This window comes from Halyomorpha halys, unplaced genomic scaffold (assembly GCF_000696795.3).
Source record: "Halyomorpha halys isolate HHAL.00 unplaced genomic scaffold, Hhal_1.1 Scaffold484.1, whole genome shotgun sequence".
Classification (NCBI taxonomy): Eukaryota; Metazoa; Arthropoda; class Insecta; order Hemiptera; family Pentatomidae; genus Halyomorpha; species Halyomorpha halys.
The window spans coordinates 122,478-136,636 of NW_027107936.1; the positions used below are offsets into that span (position 1 = coordinate 122,478).

The following is a 14,159-nucleotide window of genomic DNA, read 5'->3' on the forward strand; positions in this document are numbered from 1 at the left end:
ATAAAATAATATATACAATATTTACACAATCGACCTGAGGATCCCTGAGCCCACTCTATCCCCCACGTGTGAGGGGTAGAGCAGAGCTCAAGAGATCCCAGCGCGTCCCTCTTGCCGCATCACTGGTAATGAGCCAGTGGAGGCTGAGCAAGTGCGCTAAAGCCGCAAACACTCAACTTGAGTGGAGAATCTAACCATTGCCAGACAAGTAATTTATTGAGATACAATATTGTTTTCTTACACTACAGCTAAGTATCACAATGCAACGTTCTTATTCTATGACTAAGTAACATTATATTTATTTTAATACAAAATAGTATATTATTTAGTAACATATTGTTTTAATTATGATCAACTAATAGTTTTATATGATTTCAGATTCACTTCTGGAAATGTATCAATCAGACTGAAGAGGAAGGTAAGCTTTATTTTCTGATAATTTTTTTCTTTATTATTTATAAAAATAAATAATAAGATACTATTTTATGTTTCGTTTAGAATTAATTGTGTTCAGATATTTACGTAAAATATATTTGTCAATCTTACTCTAAACAATACTCCTCTCCCATATAACGGAATTCAAAAAATCATGAAGTCATTTTTTATTATAGCAACCCCATGCAATTCAATAGAATCCCTTATCTCCTCTTAAAACCCGCCAACTCTTGGTTTCCTTTCGTGTTTTCCCCGTCTTCGACTATGACTACCTAGTATAAGGTGGACTCTAAGGTGAATTCGAAGCTAAATTTAAACGTCTTATGAATTGATCAGTAGGATTTGTTCTCGGGATCACCAGACATATGCATATTGTTTGGGGAAAATGTCCTCACTCACCCTTGAATAGGATTCAAGATGAATATGAAAATGCTGCCATCTAGTGGGAGAGAAAATAAGTTGGCTAAGTACCCCCTGGAGAGTGAGGCAAGACACAGACAAGTGAATACAGGCTGTCCAGGACAATGGGCTCTCAACTATTTCTCAAGATGAGGGAATAGTTTAACCAACACCAGCAGGCAGGGAAAGAAAATCAGGATGAGGGAACTAAAGGACACCGAAGAAGAACAAGTCCTCACTATAGAACAACAACAAGTTATTTTAATCCAAGTCATTAATTGTAATCAGCTATCAAAATTTAACCTAACCCAATAACACCGATTGTAATCATGTTTAGCAAACTATGATCAATTGTCATCAATTATACAACATAGAGGAATTTTATTCTGTTTATCATAGTTATCATTTATAAATACAGTCCACTACATTATTCAAACCAGCCATACCAGCATATAAAAATTAGTTTGGATAATATCCCCCAACTTTTACTCCGGGGAATACCTAAATTAAACACATATGATTTTCCTCTTTTCATCCTTCCGATGCCAGTATTTGCTAGCTTTCTTTCTATTCCAGGTAATTAGTACTCAGCGTCCCTCCTATATCCTAGAAAACCTGCTGTTTGACCAATCCTTTTTTACCCGAGCTGCCTTTCACTGGAACTCCATTAACTATACCATACATTATGTATCAACCCTTCCCTCGTTTAAAACCCTTCGTTTAACGACCTTTTGCTTCCCCAGACTGAACCAATATAATTATAGTAGAAATAACAAATATGTTGATGTATACATCACCATTTGTTATTTGTAAAGATTATAACTGATAATGATAATTACTTTATCTATTGATAATTATTACAATCTGCCACAAACTTGGGGAATGAGTAATAGTGGTAAATAAACATAAAACACAAATAAAAATAAAATAAAATTAACATAATCTACAAAGTAAAATAAATTATACAATTTTTTTTTAAAATTATTTATTTAATGTAATTTACAACTGTACAAAATAATACAATAGGTAAATATGTAGTATGTTTCATATACACTTGAAAATCTTGGGAAGGAACCACACATTGGTGGTACTTCAAACATTAATTTAAATTAGAAGGTCCCGTGGCCATCTTCTTTTTAGACGCCTCGGAGGATTATCAGGGATTGTTAAGGATGAAAGATTAAGAATTAATGGGTTAGGATAGTTAAGGAGTTTATTTGTGACGTAATAAGGAGCATCAAGGATTATGCAATATTTACAATCTCGAACTGATGACATACAACAACGCAGCCAACTCACCGTGTCACTGGTAATGAGCCAATGGAGGCTAAGTAAGTGCACTAAAGCCGCATCATTCAACATGAGCGGAGCATCTGACAATTGCCAGAACTCAAGTGATATTATAATAACCAATTTGTTTCGTTTTTTTTTTATGTATTTATTTATTTTTTCTTCTGAACCAATGATTATTGATATGCGATTATAATATAAGTAGTAACTAAGTGCAGCCTCACTGTTTTCCGCCAATATATTTTAATACTAAATTACCTTATAATTGTCAAAGTAACTTTAAAATTGTTCTGAAGGGGCCTAGTCCCAGAATAATAATTTTTTGTTTCTTACCTCCTGGAGCAAAGAAAAAGCATTTACAAATATTTATATATATATACATATACCGGCTATTTCATTTACTTGTTTTGCCGGGATGGCATTATAAGAATGGTTGCCGGGTCCGCTGAAGGCGCTGTCAACAGTTATGGCATATGTTTGCCTGGATGGTCACTAGGAATAGGGCGGGGCTATTCCTGTTGGTGGTGTTGAAGTGATGACTTCAGGCTGCAGATCCAGAATCGCCTCCCAAGGCGAGGACGTCGACCAAGGGGACAATGCTTTGCCACCTCCCAGGTCTTGGTGGAGGGGCGATCTCACGGGATAGAGGGTTGGCACAGGCTTTCAGCCCATCAAAGAATTTGATGTAGGATATCATATGACAAATCATCAGAATAATAAACTGTTTTTATTTACATATATGCTATTCAATAAATTTTGTGTGAGTGAAGACTTAAATTTTGTTCTGAGATATTTTGTATATTGAAGTTTTTTCGTTAGTAATAACAGCTTCTTTTTCTGTTTCGACTGCGTAGATAGGTCTATTTATTAGCTTATAATACAGTGTGATTTAATTTCGCAACATTAAATTTTTAATAAACAATGGAATTTATAAACCTTATTTTATTGAAATAATATGTTTTTCACGTAACTATAAATTTTTATGTAGTGAAGAATGTAGGTTAATAATTTAGTCCCTTCATATAGAACATATAATTATATTGCATATGTATTATTTATATATATAGCTATCGCTGTTGAACCACAAGGTGCTCCATTATACCTGTCAACTTTTCCTTTTCGGTAAAACACGACAGAGGGTGGGGGGTAGGGTATTTTTTGTCACCTTTCTCCCCCTTCATAAACTTTAACACTGCCCGGAGTTTACTTTATTGTTGAATAAACGTACCCGGCCAACAAGCTTTTTTCCCCTCTGAAAAGGAAGTTTTCCTCTAGAGACGAAAAATTAAGGCCTTAAAAAGGTTAACATCGACAGAGCGTTAAGTTAAACAACTGAAAATCTGTTTGCTCAAAAAAATGAATAAAGATGTCCGAAGTTAATGTCCGAGATATTTCTCTCGTCTCTTGGCTATTTTCTGAAATCCTTTAGGGATCGTCAAGTGATGTTTATTGAAATAATTAGTTTTCCGATTTAAAATGTTTAATCAGAATTTTTTCCCTAGTTTCTTCATATTTACAGAACCATTGCATTGGAACTTGATATAAAATAGATCAAACCTCATAATTTTATGTTTATATAGTTGTGATTTTTATATTTATACGTTTACATTATAAACTGGATATTTAAAACATTCATTTTTGTAAATTTGGCAATATTATGATGCTCAATTTGATAATTGTGAAGATTCTTAGATATGGTTCATTTTATTCGTTTAACATTAAACAATCATCTTTAAAAATTTACAGGATTCCTGAGGAGTTTGATATTTCACAGATTATTCAAAGTAAATCACAATGATTCCTTCTCTTCTTTCAGTCCGCTGGTATTCCTCAGGGTAGTATCCTCGGTCCCATCCTCTACACAATCTATACAGCTGACATCCCAACCAATCCCAACACTATCCTCACCACGTATGCCAATGACACATGTGTGCTCAAAGTTAATAATAACTCTTTAATTGCATCCCAAACTCTCCAATCCCATATCACAGCCCTCGAAGAATGATGTTATAATTAGAGTAAATCACATCAAATTACCTTTACCCTACGTCGTAAACCTACTGACTGTTCTACAGTATACTTCAATAATGTTCCCCTTACCCCTGTTGAACAGATCCGCTACCTTGGGCTACATCTGGACGACATGTATATACATATACATGCTTATGTATTCTTTATACATATTTATATAATACTTATGTTATATTATTTTTCTCTCCATCTACTTACATCTTATTCGTTTTTATACCCGACTTTACTGTAGGTATATTAAAATACATATAATGTTTAAAAAAATACGAATTACACGACTCAACAAACAAAAATATAAAGTTTTTATTTATTTTTAATGACTATCTGGTTCCGTAAACATAGTAAAATTAATTTTATACCGGTAGACCTTCTCTTAGGGTATTTTTATTTATTGAAATTTACTATATGTAAGTGTGGTAACATGATTTAGAACTCATGATAATATCGTGTGAAGGAAGCACTCAATAATAGCTATTAAAGTTAAAAGGTCCCGTGGCCATTTTCTTTTAAGATGCTTCATAAGGGTTTGCTTAAGTGTGGATTTTGGAATTAAATGAGGTATATATATTTTGGGCCAAATCTGCAATAGGTATGGGATAAGGATGTTGAGGTACTTGATTATATATTGGGATTATGGAAAATTTGTGTAAAATGATTTTTTTTTCTCAGGCTCTTGAACTATCATTGCTCACAACTATTGATACATACAGTGACAATTTTATATCACTGCCGAATTAATATTATATTATAAGCATATTTAGGTAATAAAAGAGGGTACGGATATTAAACAGCTAAGTCCTTGGAGTTTTGTGGTCTACGCTTGAGGAAGTTGGCCTACACTTGATTAAGTCCACACCGACAATACCTCCCTGTCTTACTCCAATATACCCTGAACAGACTTAATCTCCCCTTTAGGTTATGTAACGAAAAAAAAATTAGGTGTTGGTTTTTGAACTTTTAATAAAAACCGATAATTCAGTCTGAAAAACGAAAATATTTTAACTATGTGCTCATACGAAAACATAGTATATATATACAAACAATTTCATACTTATTTATTTTCCCTTAATTTAAAACTACTTTCATATTTTATTTCTATTTATTTGGAACAGAGAGTACATAACGTTAGAACACGTTGTAAGAAGATCCCAGAATCCTAAATATTTAAAATTGCCTTAATTATTATTTATTTATGTTATTGAATCAAGGTACCCGCTCTGCTGAATACGAGGCTACAGCCTCTGCTTAACGCAAAATATATTTTATTCTTTGGTCAATAAATTTACCTATTATTTTTGTTCTCTAATGCCATTTTCACCTCCTTGCATTACCGTTTGTCTAGTAACAGCACTTCGTTACAAAGTACTGCATCTCTGACCTCTCATAGATTTTAGCAGTACAGATTTTTTTATTTTTAAAGTTTTTTTTTAAGAGTGGAAAGTGATCATATAACTGTGTGGTAATATTAAAATAAAGTGAAATAAAATACTAAATGAACTGCACATTAGGTGATCTTCGTCGGTTTTATGTTACCCACTAATTATTATTATTTAATTTGGCGAAAAGGTTAATAAGACATTGTATACAGCTAAAGATAGTAGATAGCAACTATTACCTTAAAGCAGTTCATGATAGACTCAGGTAGAAAATCTAACGTGATTGCAATATTGTTATAATCAACTTCGCACCTTAAAAAAGAAATTAAAAATAAACAAAATATTAAGTTGTTAGACAAATATTAAAAACTATTTCTGAATAATAACACTCTGTTTGCACCAGTAATCCAATTTTTAGGAGGGGGAATTTAGATTTTAAAAAAAACTTTTTTCTAAAATTTATTTATTGATATTTACAACTGTACATAAATACATCAAGTAAATTTGAGGAAATCATAATGGTATGGTACAAGCATGTAGAGAAACTACCCAATGCACTCTAAAAACATTTTTACAATATAAGGTCTCGAGGCCATCTTCTTTTCAGACGCCTCGGATGATTGTCCGGAATAAAAGAGGAAGCAAGATTAGAAACTAATGGGTTTGAGTGGTTATGGAGTTTGTGATGGAAGGATTGATATCTGGTTCGGGCTAGATCGTTTACAAATGGAACATTGAGGTCTTTGTGGATGATTTTATTTGTGACAAAGTAGGGAGGATTTAGGATTTTACGAAGGATTTTGGATTGTAAGGATTGGATACGAGAGGAATTCGAAGGTTTAGTACAGCCCCAGAGCTCAACGCTGTATGTCCAGATATAAAAAAAAAACTTACTTTACTTTTGCAGGTTTTCCCTCAATGGGTTGCCAGGTTAAGTCAAACCGTCCCTCCACTTCTCTCTGTCCCATCAGTCTTCCTCCTCAAGTCCCCTGCCGGCCATGTTCTCTTCCACGCAGTCCTTCCAGTTCTTTGGCCACCTACGTTCTGGTGTCTGCAGGCAGGGTTGGGGACATACTGTATCCCAGCTTAAGATCCTTGAATGCAGAAAATTAGTTATTAAAAAAAAAATAAAACGAAACTAAAAAAAAATTCAGGTATTCTTATTGCTTAAGATTTTTTTTTTTTTTTTTAATTTTAAACTCAATACTCCCTTCGTTACAATCGTTTTCTCCTAAAACACTTTGTATATATGTATATATTTTTCAGAGACTCTAAGAGTATCTCAAATCTTAAGACGAATTATTATATAATATAATCTTATAAGACTTATTTTGGAAGCAAAAATTGCAAAAAAATCATTAATAATAAATTCATTATTGTTTTGGACTATTTCTATGCGAACGATCTAGGAAAAATCTAAAAACTCAAAAGATCTAACTCAATTTAAAATTCAAAATTCAATTCTCCAGCAGATTCCAAAGTCATAATTAGGATGTTTTTAATTAATTTTTTTTTAATATTTATTTATTGCTATTTACAACTGTACATTATAATACATTTAGTAAATCTGAGCTAAGTTAAATTGGAGTGTTACAGGCGTGTAGAGAAACTAACCATTGGTAGCACTCTAATGACATTTTATATTAGCTGGTCTCATGCCCATCTTCTTTTTAGGCGCCTCGGAATGGAGGATGATGCAAGATTAGAAACTAGGGGGTTTGACTGGTTAGAGAGTTTATAATGGAAGGAGTGAAATCTGGGTCGGGCTACATCGGTTACGTAGAGAACATTAAGGTCTTTATGTATGATTTTATTTGTGACAAAGTAAGGAGCATTGAGGATTTTACGAAGGATTTTGGATTGTAAGGATTGAATACGAGAGGAATTCGAAGGTTTAGTGGAGCCCCAAAGATCAACTCCATATGTCCAAATTGACCTTATTACAGTCACGTAGATCAGTCTTTTGTAATGTGTTGGAAGTTTAGACCGTTTGTCTAGTAAGTGCTTTAATAGTCGAAATCGGCGTGCTGTTTCCTGTCTTTTCAGTCTTGTGTGAGGATTCCAGGTTAATCGTTTGTCCAACTGTAGTCCGAGGTAGCGGATCTGTTCGACAGGGGTAAGAGTAACATCATTAAATGAAACTGTAGGGCAGTCAGTAGGTTTACGACAAAGGGTAAAGGTGATCTGTTGGAATTTTGAATTGAATTCTAAAACGATTTTGTTGTGTAAGTTTTTTTATATTTTCCACACAGAATATACAAAAACCGTAAAATATGTTTTCTTTTTTTTGCGATCTACACATTCAGTACTCATTAGATAGAAAAAAAAATTCCTGATATGAATTCGTTTTGAAATCTGATTTAGTATCAAAATTCGTGAAAAAAGGATCTGAATCAATTGGAAATTATGGAATAGGTTAGAAGATTAACAATACTGTCAAAATATTATGATCAATATTACTCAGCGATCAGATATGAAATTCCTGAAATTGTATAGATTATTGGGAGTAAACATGATATCCACCCTACATATACATGTAAAGCTGAAGAGTCCGTTTTAACGCCCTCTTTCAGGAACTACCTCTCCGAATTGGAATGTTTTCTTTTGCACTAAATAGACCATTAATGGAAGGCTTTTTGTTTAACGTCACACCCGTAACCATAAATTTTCAAAGCTACAGAGAATTACACAGAGCGAAAACAAGAAGGAATGACAGGGGCACTTGAACTGTCGCATAACGAACTCATTCACGCACAGTTCCTTTGATTAATGTTTGAACTTTGGGATGCTATTCAGTTAATCAGATGCTCTGCATCACGCATGCATAATCCAAATTCACCGTTCGTGACTCCTCTTTGCACAGTTGAGTCCCTACGAACTAGATGCTACAAATACCTTCATATTACCGAACATTTCAACCCGACCGCAATTATCCGAAGCATCGTGAAAATTTAACGGGATAATTCCGAAAATATGCTTCAGTTGCTTCCATAGGTGTCCGTCCTGTTAACTTCATACCCGTGGAAGCTAGTTCATTTCACTAACGTTATTGGATTAACTTGAACTAAAAAGAAAAAAAGTTTACTAATGGAGATGAAACTGGAATTTATATAAATTAACTTTATAATTAGTAGTACAAAAACAAAAATTAATAAATTTATTTATTAAATTATTTTGTAGTTAATTTTGCTCTTTACATTGTTTTCTTCCCATTCGACCCGGAGATCAAACATCCCTTTGTCCCCGGTGTATTCTCCGATATGGAAAACTTTATATCGAAATCGTAGTTTTCTTTGCAATTTGCACTAGGGGTGGAATTTCGATCCTAATGGTACTATTTTGTTTGTAAATAAACACAAAATGTTATTTTTAAATGTGAATGTTTTTTTTTCTCGCATAATATCGATGCCTTACTTCACGGTTGTCCAAAGCATTTAACAAAAAATAGATAAACCTTTTAATTGTATTTTGAAGATGTCAAGGCTGCGCTCAAGAAGAAAGAATAGAAATAACTTTTTTAAAATTTTCTGCCTACGTTTCGACCCTTGTGGTAGGCGAAAATTATTCGATTGACAAAAGACGAATACCTTTGTATTTATGAATTTTTGACTGGAATAATATTTTATACAAAAAAAAAATACAATTAATATTCCAAATACTTTTGTATTCATAGAATTTTAATCGAATAAAAAATATTTTCGAATTAATATTTAATAAAGTACAACAAACTATAAAATTGAACATTTTTTTTTTGTTTATACAATTTTTAGTCCTATAGAGCTAGGTGCCTGTATACATTTTCAGATGCTTCCTAAATAAAAACTGTATCGATTATAAGATCACGCGCTTATTTATCGATATATTTTATCTTTTAGGATTTTTAAAATGTGAGGGTCCCTTTATATACTTTCGTTATCTAAACATCCGAAAATATATAAAGACACCTCACATTTTAGAAATCCAAAACGCTAAAAGAAATCTATTCGCTAGCACGGGATCTTAAAATCGATAGCATTATGTTTTCTACTCTCTTGAAAACATACACGGGATTCCTATACAGCAGGGCCCTGTTTCATAATAAAGTACAAACTAATTTAACTAATTTAATTACAACACTGACTTATTTATTTATTTATCAATGTACCCTGCCTATTAGACAATACGGATGTTCGCATATGACAAACATTACATAGCTGTGCACACAGCTTGCTCTTGCTACAAAATAAATCTTGCTCTTCTACTGAGGCCTTGCTGGTGTAGCTTATTCTCTCCTACTCAGGGAGAAGTGAGTAGAGCCCACAGCCTGCTTCCATCCATACACGAAGGTCTTGTAGTGCGGGTAGTTTTCCTTCTTCTTCAGCTCAGGAAGATCGCTCTCAGTCAGAACATAGAGGCCTGTTTCCCTCATCATCTTGGCTCTCAGTGCTTCATAGGCAGTACAGGCAAGTACGACGTGCTCGGCGGTCTCAGGAACCTGACAAAGTGGGCATAGATGATCGTAATTACACTGACTTGTACGATAGTATTTGGTATTGGTATTGGTATTTGGTGGGGGGAACAAGTCCGGCAAGTGGGCCTTTTTGCCAACCCCTGGCGGTTACCTGAGTTGCCGCCGCGTACTAACCAAGGTGGGATTGTCAAGATTCATTTTTCGGGGCCGCCGAAAAAGAAATGTTAAACTGCCCCAGGTGGGAATCGAACCCATAACGTTCCGAACCGAGCGAACTAGGACCTGCGCCCCTACCCGTCACGTTCGTTACGTCCCTGTATAATTGTAATTTGTACTTTAGTATTTTTTGATTCCTGTAATTTATCACTAATATTCATCCCTATCATGAAAAAATAAGTATTATTGTTAGTACTAAGTAGATTGTATACTTGTATTATGAACTAATCTAATACGTAGCTTTCATTATGAAACAAGGCCCTGGAATCCGAAAAAGTTAAAACAAATCGATACGAGAGCACACTATCTTAAAATTTATTGCATTTTTGTTTTCTACATATATATTAGACATTTCAAAAGGTAAAAAATTAATTGTTTTTCGATTTAATTTTTATTCGATTAAACATTTATTTGAATAATTTCGTATTCAACTAATTTTTTATTCAATTGAAATTGTATTTACAAATACAAAAGTACTCTGAATTTGTAGTTTTATATTTATTGGAACAAAATTGTATTCATGTTAAAAATGTATAAATACAAACTAAAAAAAAAAATGCATTTGTCCCTCATCAATTGAATAATTTTCGCCCAACCATAGTTAGGGTGTATTAACCAATGAAATTATCGGCGTATTGTCATTATATTTAATTTATTATATTAATGTAACGAAATTGTATATTCCATTTTTTACTGAAACGATTAGGAATAAATAATTTTAACTTGTTTACTTTTTTTTTTTTACTTACTAAAAAATAGTACAAGATCCGAAGAGGAAAAAAAGACAGTTGTTTTGTCAAACATCATAAAGCACTCTAACGGAGACTAACGTTATGAACTACTTTATAGTACATTTAACTAGGTTTAATTTGAGTATTGGCAAACATCTTTACGTCTTATGGTTCCTGAGATATAGATTACTCAAAATAATTTCAGAAATTACTGATTTTCCGTATATTTTTTATGTACTTTTTTATGTTACCATTAAACTAATTTTAAGTTGAGTGCTAATAGACATCTATACGTCAAATAGTTTTTGAGATATAGATTTTTCAAAATAATTTCAGAAACTACTGATTTTCCGTACATTTTTTGTGTATTTTTTTATGTTACCATTAAACTAATTTTAAGTTGAGTGCTAATAGACATCTTTGCGTCAAATAGTTTTTGAGATATAGATTTCTCAAAATAATTTCAGAAACTACTGATTTTCCGTACATTTTTTATGTACTTTTTTATGTTACCATTAATATAGCTTTAATTTGAATGCTAATAGACATCTTTACGTCAAATTGTTTTTGAGATATAGATTTCTTAAAATAATTTCAGAAACTACTGATTTTCCGTACATTTTTTATGTACTTTTTTATGTTACCATTAAACTAGCTTTAATTTGAGTGCTAATAGACATCTTTACGTCAAATAGTTTTTGAGATATAGATTTCTCAAAATAATTTCAGAAACTACTGATTTTCCGTATATTTTTTATGTACTTTTTTTTGTTAACATTAAACTAGCTTTAATTTGAATGCTAATAGACATCTTTACGTCAAAAAGTTTTTGAGATATAGATTTCTCAAAATAATTTCAGAAACTACTGATTTTCCGTAAATTTTTTATGTTACCATTAAACTAGCTTTAATTTGAGTGCTAATAGACATCTTTACGTCAAAGTTTTTGAGATATAGATTTTTCGAAATAAATTCACTAACTACTAATCTTTCAGTACGTTCCATACAACATTTTTATTAATTTTTTTTAAAAAGATGTATCTCCGGAACTATTGGACGTAAATAGCTCTATTAGAGCTCATATTTTGGAAAATCTACTCAACTTTAAATGATGTCCTAATAGGTTTTCTAGTGTTGTTGGTTGTTTATAAAGCTTCGAATGAAAAATATTTTTTTTTTAAACGTTTCGCAGCAGACGCCTTTTTTTATTCCTCCTACCTATACTTGGCCGACTCATCAACTTGGACTAGTAATTATACATAGTTTTCATTATAGTAATGGAAAATTGAGGTGAAACAACTGCCTTTTTTTCCTTGGTTTTAGTACAAAAACGTCTTTGATTGGGATGTGGATTGATACCGGGCTCAAAACGTATATTTATCGATCGACGCTGACAATCCGTCAGACTTACTTATTAACAACTACATTCTTGATAAGGAAACAAAAGACAGACTATAAAGGAGGGAGGGCCCCCTCCCCTTCAAAACTTATTGTTTACTGGATCAGAACTAATGAGAGCTATCTCCCTCGACTCTTCTGATAACGCTTATTTAAAATCGCTCTACTGTAAAATCCAACTTAACTGGCTCGCTTCCACTTCGCCCTAATATCTCACTCATACGAATATTTCAATATTTGGAGTATATGAGCTCTATTTCCACTGAATAAAATTCCAAATTTTATTGTTGTTTTGCATTGATATTTAACTTAAATCTTTTATTTAATTATAAAGCTTATATATATTTTGTTCTTAATATTTATTTATTTAGCTAAGTTGAACACGTTTGTTGCGATTCTGATTCTGAAACCTCCAATATCTCTGGTAGAAAAAAATTTAATGAACAAAATTAACAGTTTTTTGTTTATAGCTCAGAAAGTATACGTTTTTTCACCATTTTTGTATTCCAATCGATCCATCTCTTTCCAAAGAATAAGAAAAAAATACTGATCCTATTAAACTATATTATATTTATAAAAAAAATTAAAATTATTATAAGTCATGGAGAAAATATTTTTTTTTTTTTAGAAAAACAAATCATATCATTAGAAAGAAATTAAAAAAATTTCACCTCGATTTATTTGGAAGATTTTTTGTTCTCCAGATGTCCAGTGTTCACACAATCATTTATAGATCCTCTGTATTTTATCCAGTTTCTTCGTTAATATAAACTTTGGAAACCTGAATGTCTGTTCTTTTAACCTACATTACCTACTTTTAACCTATAAATTTAGTTTAACTTAACTTGATGCCCATAATTTAATGCCCTTATAAGGGCGAAATAAGGGTTTCAAATGAAGAAAACAATTTTTAAACGTTTTATTTTCTGGTCCGGCTATAATTTGTTTAATTATATCAGGTTTTTATAATTACCTTTTATATCTGTTTTTTTTTCCTGCCCTTTGGCGTAGTTTCTGGAGCCCTAAACCACTGCCAAATTTAATTTAGATTGGTTGAATAGTGTTGAAGTCTTTTATATTGTTTGATTTTACAATGGAAATCAAAGAAAGAGTAAACATTTTTATTTTCTGATTTTTTTTTTTTTTTTCGAAAATTCGTATTTAAGGGTGTCTTGAGGGTGCTAAAAAGGAATATCAACTTTGTTTCATCCCTAAAATACCTTTGACCATACTTTGATAGGTCAGTTGGTCTGAATTATTTCAATAGTCTACTAATTTATTTCAATTATTACTGCGTGTTCCTATTGTACAATATTAAAGATGAATCTTTAGGTCTTTATTATCTTAACAATGTTCATACTTGAAATTAAAACAACATGTTCACAATTATTATAAACATAAACATTTATTTTTTTAGATAACAAAAAAAAACGCACAAATTTTTGATTATTAATTAATTGTTAGTAATTGATCATATGGGGGAGGTTTCAAATGGGTTTCCCACTAAAACAAATGTAAAATAATGATAAATTAAATGAATTGTAAATAAAAATAGATTTGAAAGAAATATACAAGAGAAAAAAAATGTTGATAATAATTTCGACAGTGGCCAACCCATTTCAAACACTCTCTTTGCTAACGTCAACTATTGCCACTGAAGACGTTAATAATCTGGCCATTACCAGTGATTCGGCGAGAGGGATGCGCTGGGATCTCTCGAGCTCTGCTCTACACCTCACACGTGGGGGATAGAGTGGGCTCAGGGATCCTCAGGTCGATTGTGTAAATATTGTATATATTATTTTATCATTATGTTATTTTACTTTTCATACA

At 32.1% G+C, this 14,159-nt stretch overlaps 1 protein-coding gene across 1 annotated transcript in view; it reads left to right on the forward strand.

The window, feature by feature from the left end:
- Reck (Reversion-inducing-cysteine-rich protein with kazal motifs) overlaps positions 1–14,159 on the forward strand; it is a 183,279-nt gene that overhangs the window by 51,844 nt on the left and 117,276 nt on the right. Inside the window, exon 2 of the mRNA XM_067046299.1 lies at positions 379–418. The gene's annotated coding sequence lies outside the window, so the exon portion shown is untranslated. The remainder of the gene's footprint in view (positions 1–378; positions 419–14,159) is intronic.